Source organism: Dipodomys spectabilis, unplaced genomic scaffold, assembly GCF_019054845.1.
Source record: "Dipodomys spectabilis isolate Male_0828 unplaced genomic scaffold, ASM1905484v1 ptg000140l, whole genome shotgun sequence".
In the NCBI taxonomy this organism is placed as follows: domain Eukaryota; kingdom Metazoa; phylum Chordata; class Mammalia; order Rodentia; family Heteromyidae; genus Dipodomys; species Dipodomys spectabilis.
The window spans coordinates 24,076,675-24,089,752 of record NW_024870817.1 but is presented as its reverse complement, the minus strand read 5'-3'; the positions used below and the strand labels follow the sequence as shown (position 1 = coordinate 24,089,752).

Genomic DNA, 13,078 nt, shown 5'->3' with positions numbered 1-13,078 from the left:
GTCAATTTGCTATGCAGAGTTGTGAGAATCAAATCACAGGCTAATTCTATGCAAATCTGTTTTATAATCACTAAACACTGTACTGTACTCATCATGTTTTGTTTTGTTTTGAGCTAGGCTCTTTGTTGCTCAGCCTAGTCTTGAGTTTCTATGCTCAAATGATTCCTTTACCTTAGCCTCCAAAATAGCTGAGTCTAAAGGCACATGTGCTCATACCCAGCTTCAGTTATTTTGATTCCTGGAACAAAGCATCAATGTCAATTCTATAAATGATAAAAATGGACAACACCACTTCCAGCTTTTTCTGAGTAGTTTATTGGAGATAAGAGTCTCACAGATTTTCCTGCCTGGGCTGGCTTCGAACTGTGATCCTCAGATTTCAGCCTCCTGAGTAGCTAGGATTACAAGCAATAGCCACTAGTACCCTGCAATACTTCTGGCCTTTTGGTGGTTAATTAGATAAGAGTCTCACAGACTTTCCTGCCCAGACTAGCTCTGAACCATGATTCTCAGCCTCCTGAGTAGCAGAATTACAGGCATGAGCCAATGGTACCTGACATCCTCATATTTTCTAACTCTATTTTTCAGAGTCAACTTTCATTTCTTCCATGTTGCTAAACTAATATGGATTACATTACCTTCTCCTGATTTACTGACATTAGATACTAACTATTATTATGCTAGATACAGATTTCTTCTATGGTTCTACCATGGTTCTTATGATCAGCATGATACAAAATATTGTTTATAGCTGAACAATATACTAAGCTTGTCTTTCCTTTTATACACAGTATCTCTGTGACAATATCTGGAGTTATTAATTGTGTTATTTTTACATTTATTTAGTTGTTCATCATATCTAGGCTCTGTTTTGCTACTTTCCACAGTAGCATCTTAAGTATTTTTTTCATACAATTAAACTTCTCCCACATAGAGAGCACAATGCTTCCTTTTATCCATGTATCCCAAATTGGTCCTGGGGACATTCCACGTGCTGTCATGTTGGAAACTTTGTCTTTCTCCTAGGTTGGATTTCCTATTTCTCATCTTCCTCTCCTTTGGTTTAGTTTTCCTTTTTGAATGAGCTTATTCTCCAGTAGTTTCCTGAGGAAAGGTTTAGGAGAAGTAAATGAATTGAAACTCTATGTTTCTCAAATGCCCTTTTTTCAGCCTTCTAAAGGACTGACATTTAGATGGATGTTGAGTTCTAGGTACAAGATCATCTCCCTTAAAATCTAGAAGACATAGTGTGGTCTTCTAGCTTCTAATACTGCTCTTAACGGGTCTTGTCATTCTCATTCCTAGTCCTTTGTAGGTGATGACTTGTCCCCTTTGGAGGCGATCTAAATGTCCCCAAGTGTAAATGATAGATGAGCATGTTGTTCAAAAACAGACTCTTCTCCTTCCTCCTTCCACTCATGCAAGGAGACTGACTTCCTGGTTCCTGATTGTAAGCCTGTGTTTGCATACTTTGGCCAATGGGAAATTAGCAGATAACGTAGTAAGCAGAGGTTGGAGAAGAACAAGAGTGGATGGGCATGTTCTCTAATGTTTAGGGTACGGGGACAACAAAACACACTGATGCCAGCCCACTGGTTCACAGAGGAGGATGAATAACACAGGGAACCAAGCCAGTCAGTCCTGGCCAAGCTCAACCTGAAACAGCAGAGGTGTCCAACTGAGTGAACTTGAGTTACCATTTCAGCTGACTCCTAGATCAATGAGACTATAGTTCTGTTATTTGATGCCACTGAATCTTGGAATGCTTGCCTTGTGGCATTTTGTGACAATAGCTTTTGGTATCTACATGACATGATAGATATTGGTATCTACATGACATGAGAAACTAGTGTCAGTCTTGGGACACTTGTAAACTTGCTGGAAAACACAAGAAAACTAGGAAAGGAGATGAAAAGAAAATAGTTGTCTTCAGGTTGGGTGACAGTAGATCACGCCTGTTATCCTAACTACTCAGGAGGCTAAGATCTGAGGATTGGGGTTTGAAGCCAGCATGGACAGGAAATTCTTATTATCTCTGGTTAACCACCAGAAAACCAGAAGTGGTGCTATTGCTCAAAGTAGTAGAGTACTAGCCTTGAACCAAAAACCTCAGGGATAACACTCAGGCCCTGAGTTCAAGCCCCATGACTGAAAAAAAAATCTGCCTTAAACAGGGATGCCAACTTGGAAGTTGGAATAAGTATTAAAAAATATTTGGATTTGTGCTGAGAGATTTCTAGATAAAATAAGTACAATGTAAGCTACTGTGTTCAACTGAATGTAATAGGTCTCATGCTACAAGAATGAGTTCAGGAAAGATCTAGAAGTTTTCAATGATAAAAACATAGATGGAGGCTTGGTGCTGGTAGCTCATGCCTGTAATCCTAGCTACTCAGAAGACTGAGATCTGAGGATCATGGCTACATCTAGCCCAAGAAGGAAAGTCCATGAAATTTTTTATCTCCAATTAACCACCAACAGGCTGGAAGTGGAGCTGTGTGTCAGGGACAGCTTCTAGGCCCTGAGTTCAAGCTCCAGAAAAAGAAAAAAAACCAAAAAGGTAGATGGAACCCCTTTGTACAAACTACTTTATATGTGTGTGTGTGTGTCTGTATTACATATATACACACACATACACACAAAATAGATGAGTTAGAACACAGGAATTTTAGGACTTGGTGAGTTGGAAAGGAAAAAACTTTTCATTTCTTTCTTTGTTTAATCTGAGAGCAAGATTCAAACTCAGTATCTGATGCTTTTACTCATTGGCTGGCAGTCTACCATCTAAGCCAGGCCTCCAACCCCAAGATTTTCCTTCTGATTGGTCACTTTATAGCAAATCAATTACTATAAAAGGGTAGTTGATCAAAAGTATCCTTGTGTCCTGGAAGTCTCAGGAATTCCTCCTCTCTGTTTCCAAGTTGGTACCCTGTGTGGGATGTAAGTTGGCCTTTCTTTCCTCAGAATTTTAGCAAGCACCGTTCCTGGGTCTCACAAATACTGACCTGTAGTATCTGCACTGTTTATAAGAAGTCACTTCTGGTCTCTCTCTAGTGCAGTGTCCTCCAAAGGAAGAATACACAACATGAGGGCTAAGATGTGGCAACAGAGGCAGCCTGTCATCATCATTCACAGATAGCCACTGAAGAACTCTGTACTTCGTGTCTTTGTCTTCACAGTAGAAGCCCAGCCTCTGGTATTTTGCAGCTGAGATGAGGACATTTGTAGTTTTACTTGGAATATAACCTCTCTACCATACATTAGACACTTTTTGATTCACTCCCTCTCCCAAATACGTATTTTCACCACATCATTGTGGTGTGTAGTGATGACCAAAATGTCCCAAATTTCCCTGCTGGGGTTCACAAGCACCCACCAAATGTTCATATATCAGAAGCTTGGTTCCTAGCATGGTGGTATTAGATCTCCAGTGAGCCAGGCGTGGTAGTACACACCTGTTATTCTAACATATGGAAGACTGTGGTGGGAGAATTGTGAGTTGGGGCCAGCCTGGGCTAAATAGCAAGATCCTGTCTCAAAAATAAATTTTAAATGAATAAAATAGATGATGGGACTTTTAAGAGGCAAGGCTTCGTGGAAAATAAGTAGGCCTATGAAGGTGCTGTTCTTGGAAGGAATCAATGGCGTTCCTGGTTAGTTCTCATGAGAGGGTTGTTCTAAAAGACCACACTTGCCCCATTCTAAGCTCTGGCATCTTGTCTCAACACACGATCTCTCATACCCACAGACTGCCCATGGTACCGTCTGCCAGGAGGCCCTTTCTTCTTGGACTTATCTCCAGAACTGTGAGTTAAATAAACCTCATTTCTTTTTCTTTTTTATTTTTCTTCTTTTATTAGAATTTTTCTTCTTTTTTCTCAAAACTTTTATCTAAAAACAAACAAAAGAAAGAAAGAAAGAAAGAAAGAAAGACTGAAAACTTCATGGTTTGAGTGGGGAGAAGGGAGCCTGGGGCCGAGGCTCCAATCTCTCCCGATCAAGTCCTCACCCTGGAGAGAGCAGAGCTGGGAGCCCCTCCACGCCCAGCCTCCAACTGAGGAGAGGGCAGTCACAGTGGTCCAAGGGCCAGAGAGGCTGAGAAGCTAGCCGAGGGGTCACAGGAGGTAGTCTGCCACGGGCTTCTTGGAAGGGATGCCCCGTGTCTCCTGGGGAGCGGCCTCAAAGATGATGAAATCTTTCTGAGACGTTCATCCAGCTCCGAGATGGCTGCCACGTTCCCACAGGAGTAGCTGTAGTTGGGTGCGGACCACACAGCGAGCAGGGTCCCGTTGAAGTGCCACTTGTAACCTTCCATCGCCGGCTGGTGGGCACGGCAGATCACCTCAGTGTCGTGGGCCGCGCTGAACTGGGCCACCACGTCACTGCCAAACAGGGAGCCGGGCCCGGGGGCTCAGACCCCAGCCCGTGGTATCTTCAGGTCGGACCCCAGGAGGTCACACAGGGGCCCGTCGTGGAGTACCTCCGGTTTCCGGTCAATTGTCCGGATCTGGGCCAGGGTCTGGCTGGAGGGGGAAAGGCCCCGAGCGCACAGAAGATCTTGCCATCGATGCTGGCCGACAGGCCGAGGTAGTCAAAGATCTCCGTGCAGTAGCAGGCACCTGCGTGATCTGGCGGCTCTCCAGGTTGCCCCATGAGGGCGATGCGGTCAGGATACCGAACCTGGAGTGCCGGCAGCAGGAGGGAAGTTTCGACACTGTAGAACCACGGTCCACAGAGTCCCCATGAAGAGGTAGCTGGTCTCAGGGGCATCTCCACCACGCTGAACAGCTCCTTCAGGTCCTAGAACTGCCCGTGGGTGTCACCACACACTGTGGCCAGCGAGTCTTCTCTCCTCTCCCAAGATCACTCTGGCCTTAGCACAGAGGGCCTTGACTTGGCGGCTGCTCGATCTGCCGGTCCAGGGCGCTGATCTCCGCCATGGCCCACCGCTCTCCCTCCTCCCCCCGCCGCCCCCTACCGGGTCAGGGTCCGAGCTGCCGCCACCCCCTCCGCCTCGCACCGGGGTCTCCGCGCTGCTGCAGCCCCTGCTCGGGCTCTCCGGCTTCCCTCTTTTCTTTTTAAAGAGCCCATTCACAGGCAATTTGTCGTAGTGCCAGAAAACTGACAATAGACTGTGTATGTTCATCCGTTGCCTTACCTAGCTAGTGTCAAAGCCTGAGCTTTTTCAGGGATTGTGCAGAGCAAGAACCGTTGGGCTTCTTGATTTCTGTCTTGCCAGGTTCCGAAATGTTGCCTTTCTCTACTCTGCCAGGATCAGAATCCTCTCGTTATCTTCTGTCTTTATGTATTATGGTTTGAGACAGAAGGGTCTCCTGATTTCAGCCGAGCTACGTGCATTTCTGTTTCTCATTTTATTTGGGAGGAGACAGGAGGGGAATCGCTTTGTTTTGTTTTTACATCGTTTTAAAGCCCTCCCATGTGACTTTCAGGTGAAGGGGAAATAAGTACCAAATTCAGAGCTAGCATGTGCAAACTACCAGGAGAGCCTGGTCTAGGCGCCGTGAGAAGACGCACAACGCAGCCAGACTGAATGTCCGGAGCAGAAAGGGTATGGCGCTGGGAGAGAGCATGCATCCAGCGGTCTGTTCCGCAGTAGGATGGTAAATTCGATGGCCAGGTGCCTGCGCTGGGGCCTGACACAAGCCGGAGCTCGGCCATTCCCGCCGCTGTCCCCGCCAGGCTCTACCAAGCAGGTAGATGGCATCGAGTTCCAGAGCATCAACCCCGACTCCAAGGGTTCGGACACCGCCTGGAGGGTCCTGGGTGAGTTGAAACAAGCCATCAATGACATCTAGACGGCCTGACTGTATCTTACCGTCGGAGCCGCGGGCCTGGGCGTCAGAACGCTTAACGAAGTGAATTCCAAGGCGGAGGTCAGGTTCAGCTTGGCATCTGCCCACTGGATGGCAGAGCCGGCGCGGCAGAAGATCACTGTCAGGCATAAAGATAAGATCAGCCGAGCAGGAGAGGTGATACTCACTCTGAAAGCAGCCGCTTTCAGTTCCTCAATCTAGCCGACTGCCCACAGAAAGTTCGAGATATGATTGCTGAGGCCAGCCAGACACCCAAGGATCCATCTAGAGAAGATGCTCGAATCCAGAGAATTAGGATAGAAAACATGAATAGGGAAAAGCTGGGACAAAATCAGAATCAGTTCTGCCATAAAGACCAGCAGGAGGGTAGATGTGGATTGACATCACCTGCAGCACCAAAGACCAGTGTTCAGGACATCGCAGTAACACAAGAAGATGGCTCTGTTTCATTTGTCTGTGGCTAATGATTGCACACTGACTCCGTACAAGCACCACCAATTGTCCCTAGGCCATGTCGGGTTGGCTGACCCCAATAAACTTCCAGCTTGCTGGGCAACACTTCCCATTAAAAAAAGAAAGAAAGAAAGAAATGGGGGAGACTTAACTTTTCTCATGTAGATAATTTAAAACATAATTTGTTTGTAGTTATCAATAGATCAAACTGTTTCTTTACTCCTTTGGGGCATTAATTTTCTGCTGAATTTATTTTTCATTTTGCCAGTCTTGGGGCTTGAACTCAAGGCTTTCTCTGAGCTTTATTTTGCTCAAGGCTAGCATTCTACTACTTGAGCCACAGCTCCACTTCTAGCTTCTTTTGGTAGTTTATTGGAGATAAGAGTCTCACAGACTTTGAATCAGGTTGGCTTCCAACCTCAATTCTCAGATATCAGTCTCCTGAGTAGCTAGGATTACAAGTGTGAACCCCTGGTTTTCAGCATGCACTTTATTTTTACCTATGTACTATATTCTTCATTATTTCTCTAGTTTTCCTCTTTTAATTCAGTCATTAAATATATCTATTTAGTTTTGAATTTCAATAAATACAAGTTTTACTTCTGAAGGTGTCCTTCACTCTTTGTTCCTGTTTCTATGTCTAAATGTATTGTGTAGGAGTTCTCTGGGACAAGCAACACTTTTCTCTCTTGTCCCTCAGAGATTTTTGCCTACTAGCTGTGCATTTTGAATAAGCAATCGTGTGTGGGTTATTAGCCTGAGAGTCCTTTCTAGAGCAAACTATTTCCAGAACACAGCTGACCAGATGTTCTCATTCTAGAGTCTATTGTGATTATTATTTATCAGAACCTCCACATTTCCATATCAGTTTGTATCAAAGACTCCATGTTGAGTTGATTTATTGAAAACCGATGATCATCTAGCTTCTGTTTTCTGGCTGAAATTCCTGTTTTAAGAAAGCAAAACAGAAGCTGGGTGCCGGTGGTTCATGACTGTAATCCTAGCTACTCAGGAGGCTGAGATTTGAGGATCATGGTTCAAAGGTAGCCTGGGCAGGTAAGTCTGTGAGACTCTTATCTCCTTAACTACCAGAAAACCAGAGCACTAGCTTGAGCTGAAGAGCTCAGAGACAGTGCCCAGGCCCAGAGTTCAAACCCCATGACTGACAGGGGAAAAAAAAAAGCAAAACAGGAGAAAATTTGTTGTCTCCTCTTTGCTCCTCGCTATTTTTAATTTTTCTTACCTGCTGTTATTTCTTACAATCCAGACCAATAGTTCCTGTTTCCATCAACCAACCTAAAATACCACTTAAGGATAATTCTTGTTGATTCTTCTGAATATTAACCATATAGTAAAGAAAGGACTTAGTACTACAGTCCCAGGAACACACATTTTAACACTGACTAAAGCAATTAAAAAATTTAGATAATTGGAGCTGAATCTAGAGGGAAAAGTAGTCAGAGAGAAAACTAACAATTAGTTGTACCAGAGAAATGTCAGGCCATTAATTAAAATTACTCCAACTTCCATGTTGGCCCCAAGCTGGTCAGCATCTGTCACATCTGTGTAACAGAGAAGAAGGCGCTACACAACAGGATATTTGAAAACCCAGTTGCAAACTGTGCAGTGATAACAGGCCATCAGTCATTGTGAGGCTGGCATGGCTGGGGGGTCATGGTCGCTGAGGAGCACAGAGGGCTCTGTGCAGGGAGTCTTTGGGACCCAAGACCTTCACTTTCCCTTTGCTTCTCAGTCAGCTGATGGGAACAAGGCCACTGCCCACTGGCCACATCTGCCAGCTTGCCACAGATATGTGAGGACTGAGGGAACTTCTTGGCTGAGACATACCCACACTGATTAGCCACAGAACAGTGAGAGAAAGTAAATGAAGTTATCTTAATCCACTAAAGTCTGCGATGGTTTGTTAGATAGCCATTGATAAAATGCAGGGTGCTTATCAGACTAAGAGTTAACTATCTTGATGATTCTGAAAATGTCTCTATCATTTTACTGCAAATATTACTTACTTGCTATTTTTTGTTTGAACTGAGAGCCTTGTGCTTTACTTGGCTTGTTTGTTCGGCTGGTGACCTACTTCTTGAGCCATGTCTCCAGTCCAGTTTTTTGATGGTTACTTGGGAGATGGCATCTTTTGGATTATTCTGCTCTAGTTGGCTTTAACCCAAACTGTTCTCTAGATCCCAGCCTCCTGAGTAGCTAGGATTACAGGTGTGAGCCACCAGCACCCTGCATACCTGCTATTTTCTGTTCGACCTTTCCATAGCCCTTATTGGATGTCCTCTTGTCATTTGTGACTTAGTTCTTTGTGAATCTTAAATTCTTCTATGTTCCACTTTTATTTGTGTTATTCTGAGTAATTTCTCTAAATTTGTTTTCTATTTTTTATTCAGCCATTAAGTATGTCTCTTTAGTCTTGACTTTGAATATATATGTTTTATTTGCGAAAGAATTCTTTAGTCCTGCCGGGCGCTGGTGGCTCACGCCTGTAATCCTAGCTTCTCAGGAAGCTGAGATCTGAGATCGCGGTTCAAAGCCAGTCCGGGCAGGAGAGACCGTGAGACTCCTATCTCCAATAAAGCACCAGAAAACCGGAAGTGGCGCTGTAGCTCAAGTGGTAGAGTGCTCGCCTTGAGCTGAAGAGCTGAGGGACAGTGCCCAGGCCCAGAGTTCAAGCCCCACGATCAACAAAAAAAAAAAAAAAGAATTCTTTAGTCTTTCTTTATATCTGCCTTTGGTTTTGGTTATTTGTTCATTAGAGTTTGAGTGACGGTTGCCAACACTGGCCTCTAACTCTTCTGCTCAAGTGCTCCTTCTGCTTGCAGCCTCTCCAATAGGTGGAATTATAGGCCAGACACAACTGCTGTCTTTGTACATGTTTTCCTCTTCTTAAAAGCAGTTTTTGATTTCTTTTCTCTTGTAGATCACCTAAAACACACTTTGTAGCTATCAATAGATTGATCTATTTCTCTACTTCTTGGGGTAATTTTTCACTTCATTTCAGGATCGAATTTTAAATTATTATTATGTTTTTATTATGAGCTTATTTTTGGCAGATTCCCTTGGTGAGGACCTGTCTGCCTGGGGCTGTCAAGTTGTGCCATGCCTGGGCCATTGCTACAGCTATCAGCAGCCCTCTGCCAGCTTTGACGTATCTTCTCAGCTTGGTATTTTTAACCCAACAGTGCAAATTCAGGCTTATGCATTGCATGACTGGGATTCAAAGTGTTTCAGAGTGACCTTCCTTCTATCTCTATAGCCTGAGGGCCTAGGGAGCTTGTGTGATCCTGTTTTTGCCCATAGCCAGCCTCTGGAAGTTAGGTGGTACCAAATGCTCAATTCCAGCTGCCTTCCTTGCTTACATCAGAGACAACCTTTTATTAGCTTGTAAAGGTCTTAAAATTCCAGCAACCCCTAGGGCTTGCAGCTGGTCCAAATCCTGCAAAAGCTGCAGTGCCATTATACTTAATGGCTTCTAGACATTTCCTAATCTCTGTCGTATGTGTGTGTGTGTGTGTGTGTGTGTGTGTGTGTGTGTGAGAGAGAGAGAGAGAGAGAGAGAGAGAGAGAGAAAGAGTGTCTATAACTATAGTTATATATTTATAACTGCAGTTATAAATATATTTATAGTACAGTTATATAGATACAGATATTTACTTACTACCTATCTATAACATTTCCTCCCAGGCATTTCTTTGTACTAGCAACTGAGGGGAAATTATTCTTTATCTTCTTCATCAACTATATTGCTGGAACTTCTCTCCTCCACATTTTTGAGAACTAATTTTATAATAATGAAAGGCATAATTCACAACAAAGATCTTACATTTGAGAAACTGTATTTATTGCTCAAAAAGATGGTAGAAGAGTAACAGTAATGAGATGATTTAACACACTGTCGTTATCAAATTGAGAAAGTAAAAATTGGTCCAGGGAGAATGGGTGAAGAGGTTTACTATGGTCAACTAGCTTATGTACATGTGTGACGATGGAACAATGAAGTGTGCTGAGGTTGGTCTGGGAAGGGGCAGAGGGGTGGAAAGAGTGATGGAGGGGTGAGTCTGATCCAGGTACATTGTATGCATATATGGACATATCAAAGCAAAACCCCCTTGTACAATTAGATGATGCTAATAAAAAGGTGAGGAAATAAAAATTAAGCACAAAAGAAGGATCTAAAAATACAATTAACAAGGTAGGCTTAAGATATGTACATCAGAGCTAGTAACTAGAAGTAGTAACTCAATCATTTCTGGTGCTCAGCCTCAACAATCCTCATGAACTCGAACAGGCTTTAGACAACAATGGACAGAGTTGAATTGCCCTGGGCTGCTGCCAAAGGCATCTGCCTACCTGCTTTGTGGATTTGTTTCCTGGTGTGCAAGTCAGATTTCAACTGTAGGGGCATCAGCGTTGCTCTTTGCATTATCTGACTACAGGACCCACAACACAGCTGCTTTATAATGCTGGCATGTGGAGAAAGGATCAGAGTTGACTTGGCTTATTTTCATGCTGCCCATGGTGCCTTGACAGGACATTCTGCCTCATCAACATCTGGCTTATTAAAAGATCCACCTACACCAACCTGACGCCTCTACTCAGGAACTCTTGCTGCCCATACCATGAGATCCATTTTGGGAACCCTCATAGTTTATTACAATATTCTTTCTTTCTTTCTTTCTTTCTTTCTTTCTTTCTTTCTTTCTTTCTTTCTTTCTTTCTTTCTTTCTTTCTTTCTTTCTTTCTTTCTTTCTTTCTTTCTTTCTTGTCAGTTGTGGGGCTTGAACTCTGGGCCTGGGTGCTGTCCCTGAGCAAAACTCTACCACTTGAGCCACAGTACCACTTCTGGATTTCTGAGCAGTTTATTGGAGATAAGAGTCTCACAGACTTTCCTGCCTGGGCTGACTTTGAACTGCGATACTCAGATCTCAGTGTCCTGAGTAGATAGGATTACAGGTGTGAGCCACCGGCGCCTGGGTTATTTGTTTCTTTTGTTTACAAAAGAAAGAAAGAAAAGAAAAATGGGTAAAAAGTACTCTATTCACCTTATAGTATGATATGAATTATATTTTATTATAATATGAATTTTTATATCAAGTATTAGAAAGAATGGAACATATCTGCATGTAATAATACATTCACATGTAAAATATCCACAATAATATCAATATTATAGTATAAGATAGGAAAAAAGAAATCAGTGGATGATAAGAACATGCTGTTTACCTCGCACTTTAAAATATACAGCAATGAAAAGACAAGTATAGTAGAGCACCAGTGGCTCACGCCTGTAATCCTAGTGAGAGATCTGAGGGCCAAAGAAGAACGTGAAGAGAAACTCAAAGCCACCCATTTCATAATGTTCTCTGTGGGTGCTCACTGAGAACACGCCAAAGAAATCCCCTTCTGTCTTCCTACATGTTTCTTCTCAAAATCGAGATAATTCATATTCTCTAATCCATCCAGACACTGTTAGTGGCTCTGGATGAAACTGGCTCTGGCTGCCTGGGCTGGGTGCCCAAGTATCAGCTATAACATTGTCCCTATGGGGGAAAAAATGTATCCAAATATCAAATACTTGATCTACAAAGAAAATTTTGAAAGATCACCTGTTATACTCCAGGGACTCCTTACATACATAAATCTTTGTAAGCATGAGCTATGTTATAAAGGAAATATTTTCACAGATATAATTCTTAATCTGTAGCCAATATCAATCATTAAAACAATGTTCAGTCTTGGGGCCCATAAATGGAGGGTGTTATGGAGGATTGGAAAGGAGCCAGGGCATACAAGTACAGGATGAAAGGCTTATGAAAAATTGCCCTTCAGGGGAAAGTCTACATTAGGTTGGAGGTGTGAATAGATTGAAGAACAGCCTTTACTACAGAGGGATGTCCTGTTGTTGCGATTTGTCCTCCATCTCCATAGAGGGCGATATTAGAGGCAGTGTGCTCCAATGATGGGATTGAAGATGGCCATCTGCTCTCAACCTGAATGAAGGTCAGAGACCTGTTGTCTAGTCCCGCATTTCAAGTTTCCTCTCACCAGAGCAGTCATTCCCAAGGGCCTTCTTGTTGTGTTGTTGTTTGTCTTTTGTATGTGCTGGTGCTGGTACTGGGGCTCGAACTCAGAGTCTTGTTCTCTGGATTGGCTTTTTTTCTAAAGCTGGTGTTCTTATACTTCAGCCGTGCTCAGTATGCTTCCAGCTTTTCTGGTGATTAATTGGAGAAAAGAGTCTCATGAACTTTTCTACCTGGGCTGGCTTTGAACTGTGATCCTCAGATTTCAGCCTTCTAATTAGTTAAGAGTTGATGTCTCTGCTGGCTGTCAGGCCAGGTTCAGGCAGGCCTGATCATTTGTAAACTCATGTGTTCTGTTCAAGAAAACAGAGGTGAAGGCAAGCGGAAAATTGCCAGAAGTGATGGCCTTTGACCTTTGGGTCATCAGTCCTTCTGAGAAGGACTGAGTCCTGGCACTAGAGTGGTTAGGCAGAAATGTGGTACCAGCTCTGCCCCACTGTGGACAGGTAGGCCAAATATAAGGTACGGAAGGCAGGTCTTGGCAGTCAGTGAGTCATCAAAGGCTCTTGACAAACTAGAGGAGAAAGCTTAAAGCAGAGAGACGCAGCTGGAAACTTGATCAAAGCAAGGACAGTGAAGGAACGATATATGTTGTCCTGGAGAAGATACACCACAGGAGGGGGGCACAAGAAGCTGTTTGCAAATAGTTTAAGTGTTGTCAAGTGGAAAAGAGATTAGAATTTTGTGTGC

General features: G+C 43.5%; 2 pseudogenes; one reads left to right on the top strand and one right to left on the bottom strand.

Annotated features, from left to right (window-relative positions):
• Nucleotides 1–4,115: 4,115 nt before the first annotated feature.
• Nucleotides 4,116–4,946, bottom strand: LOC122117239 (annotated as a pseudogene).
• Nucleotides 4,947–5,630: 684 nt separating this feature from the next.
• On the top strand, nucleotides 5,631–6,229 carry LOC122117317 (annotated as a pseudogene).
• Nucleotides 6,230–13,078: the final 6,849 nt, after the last annotated feature.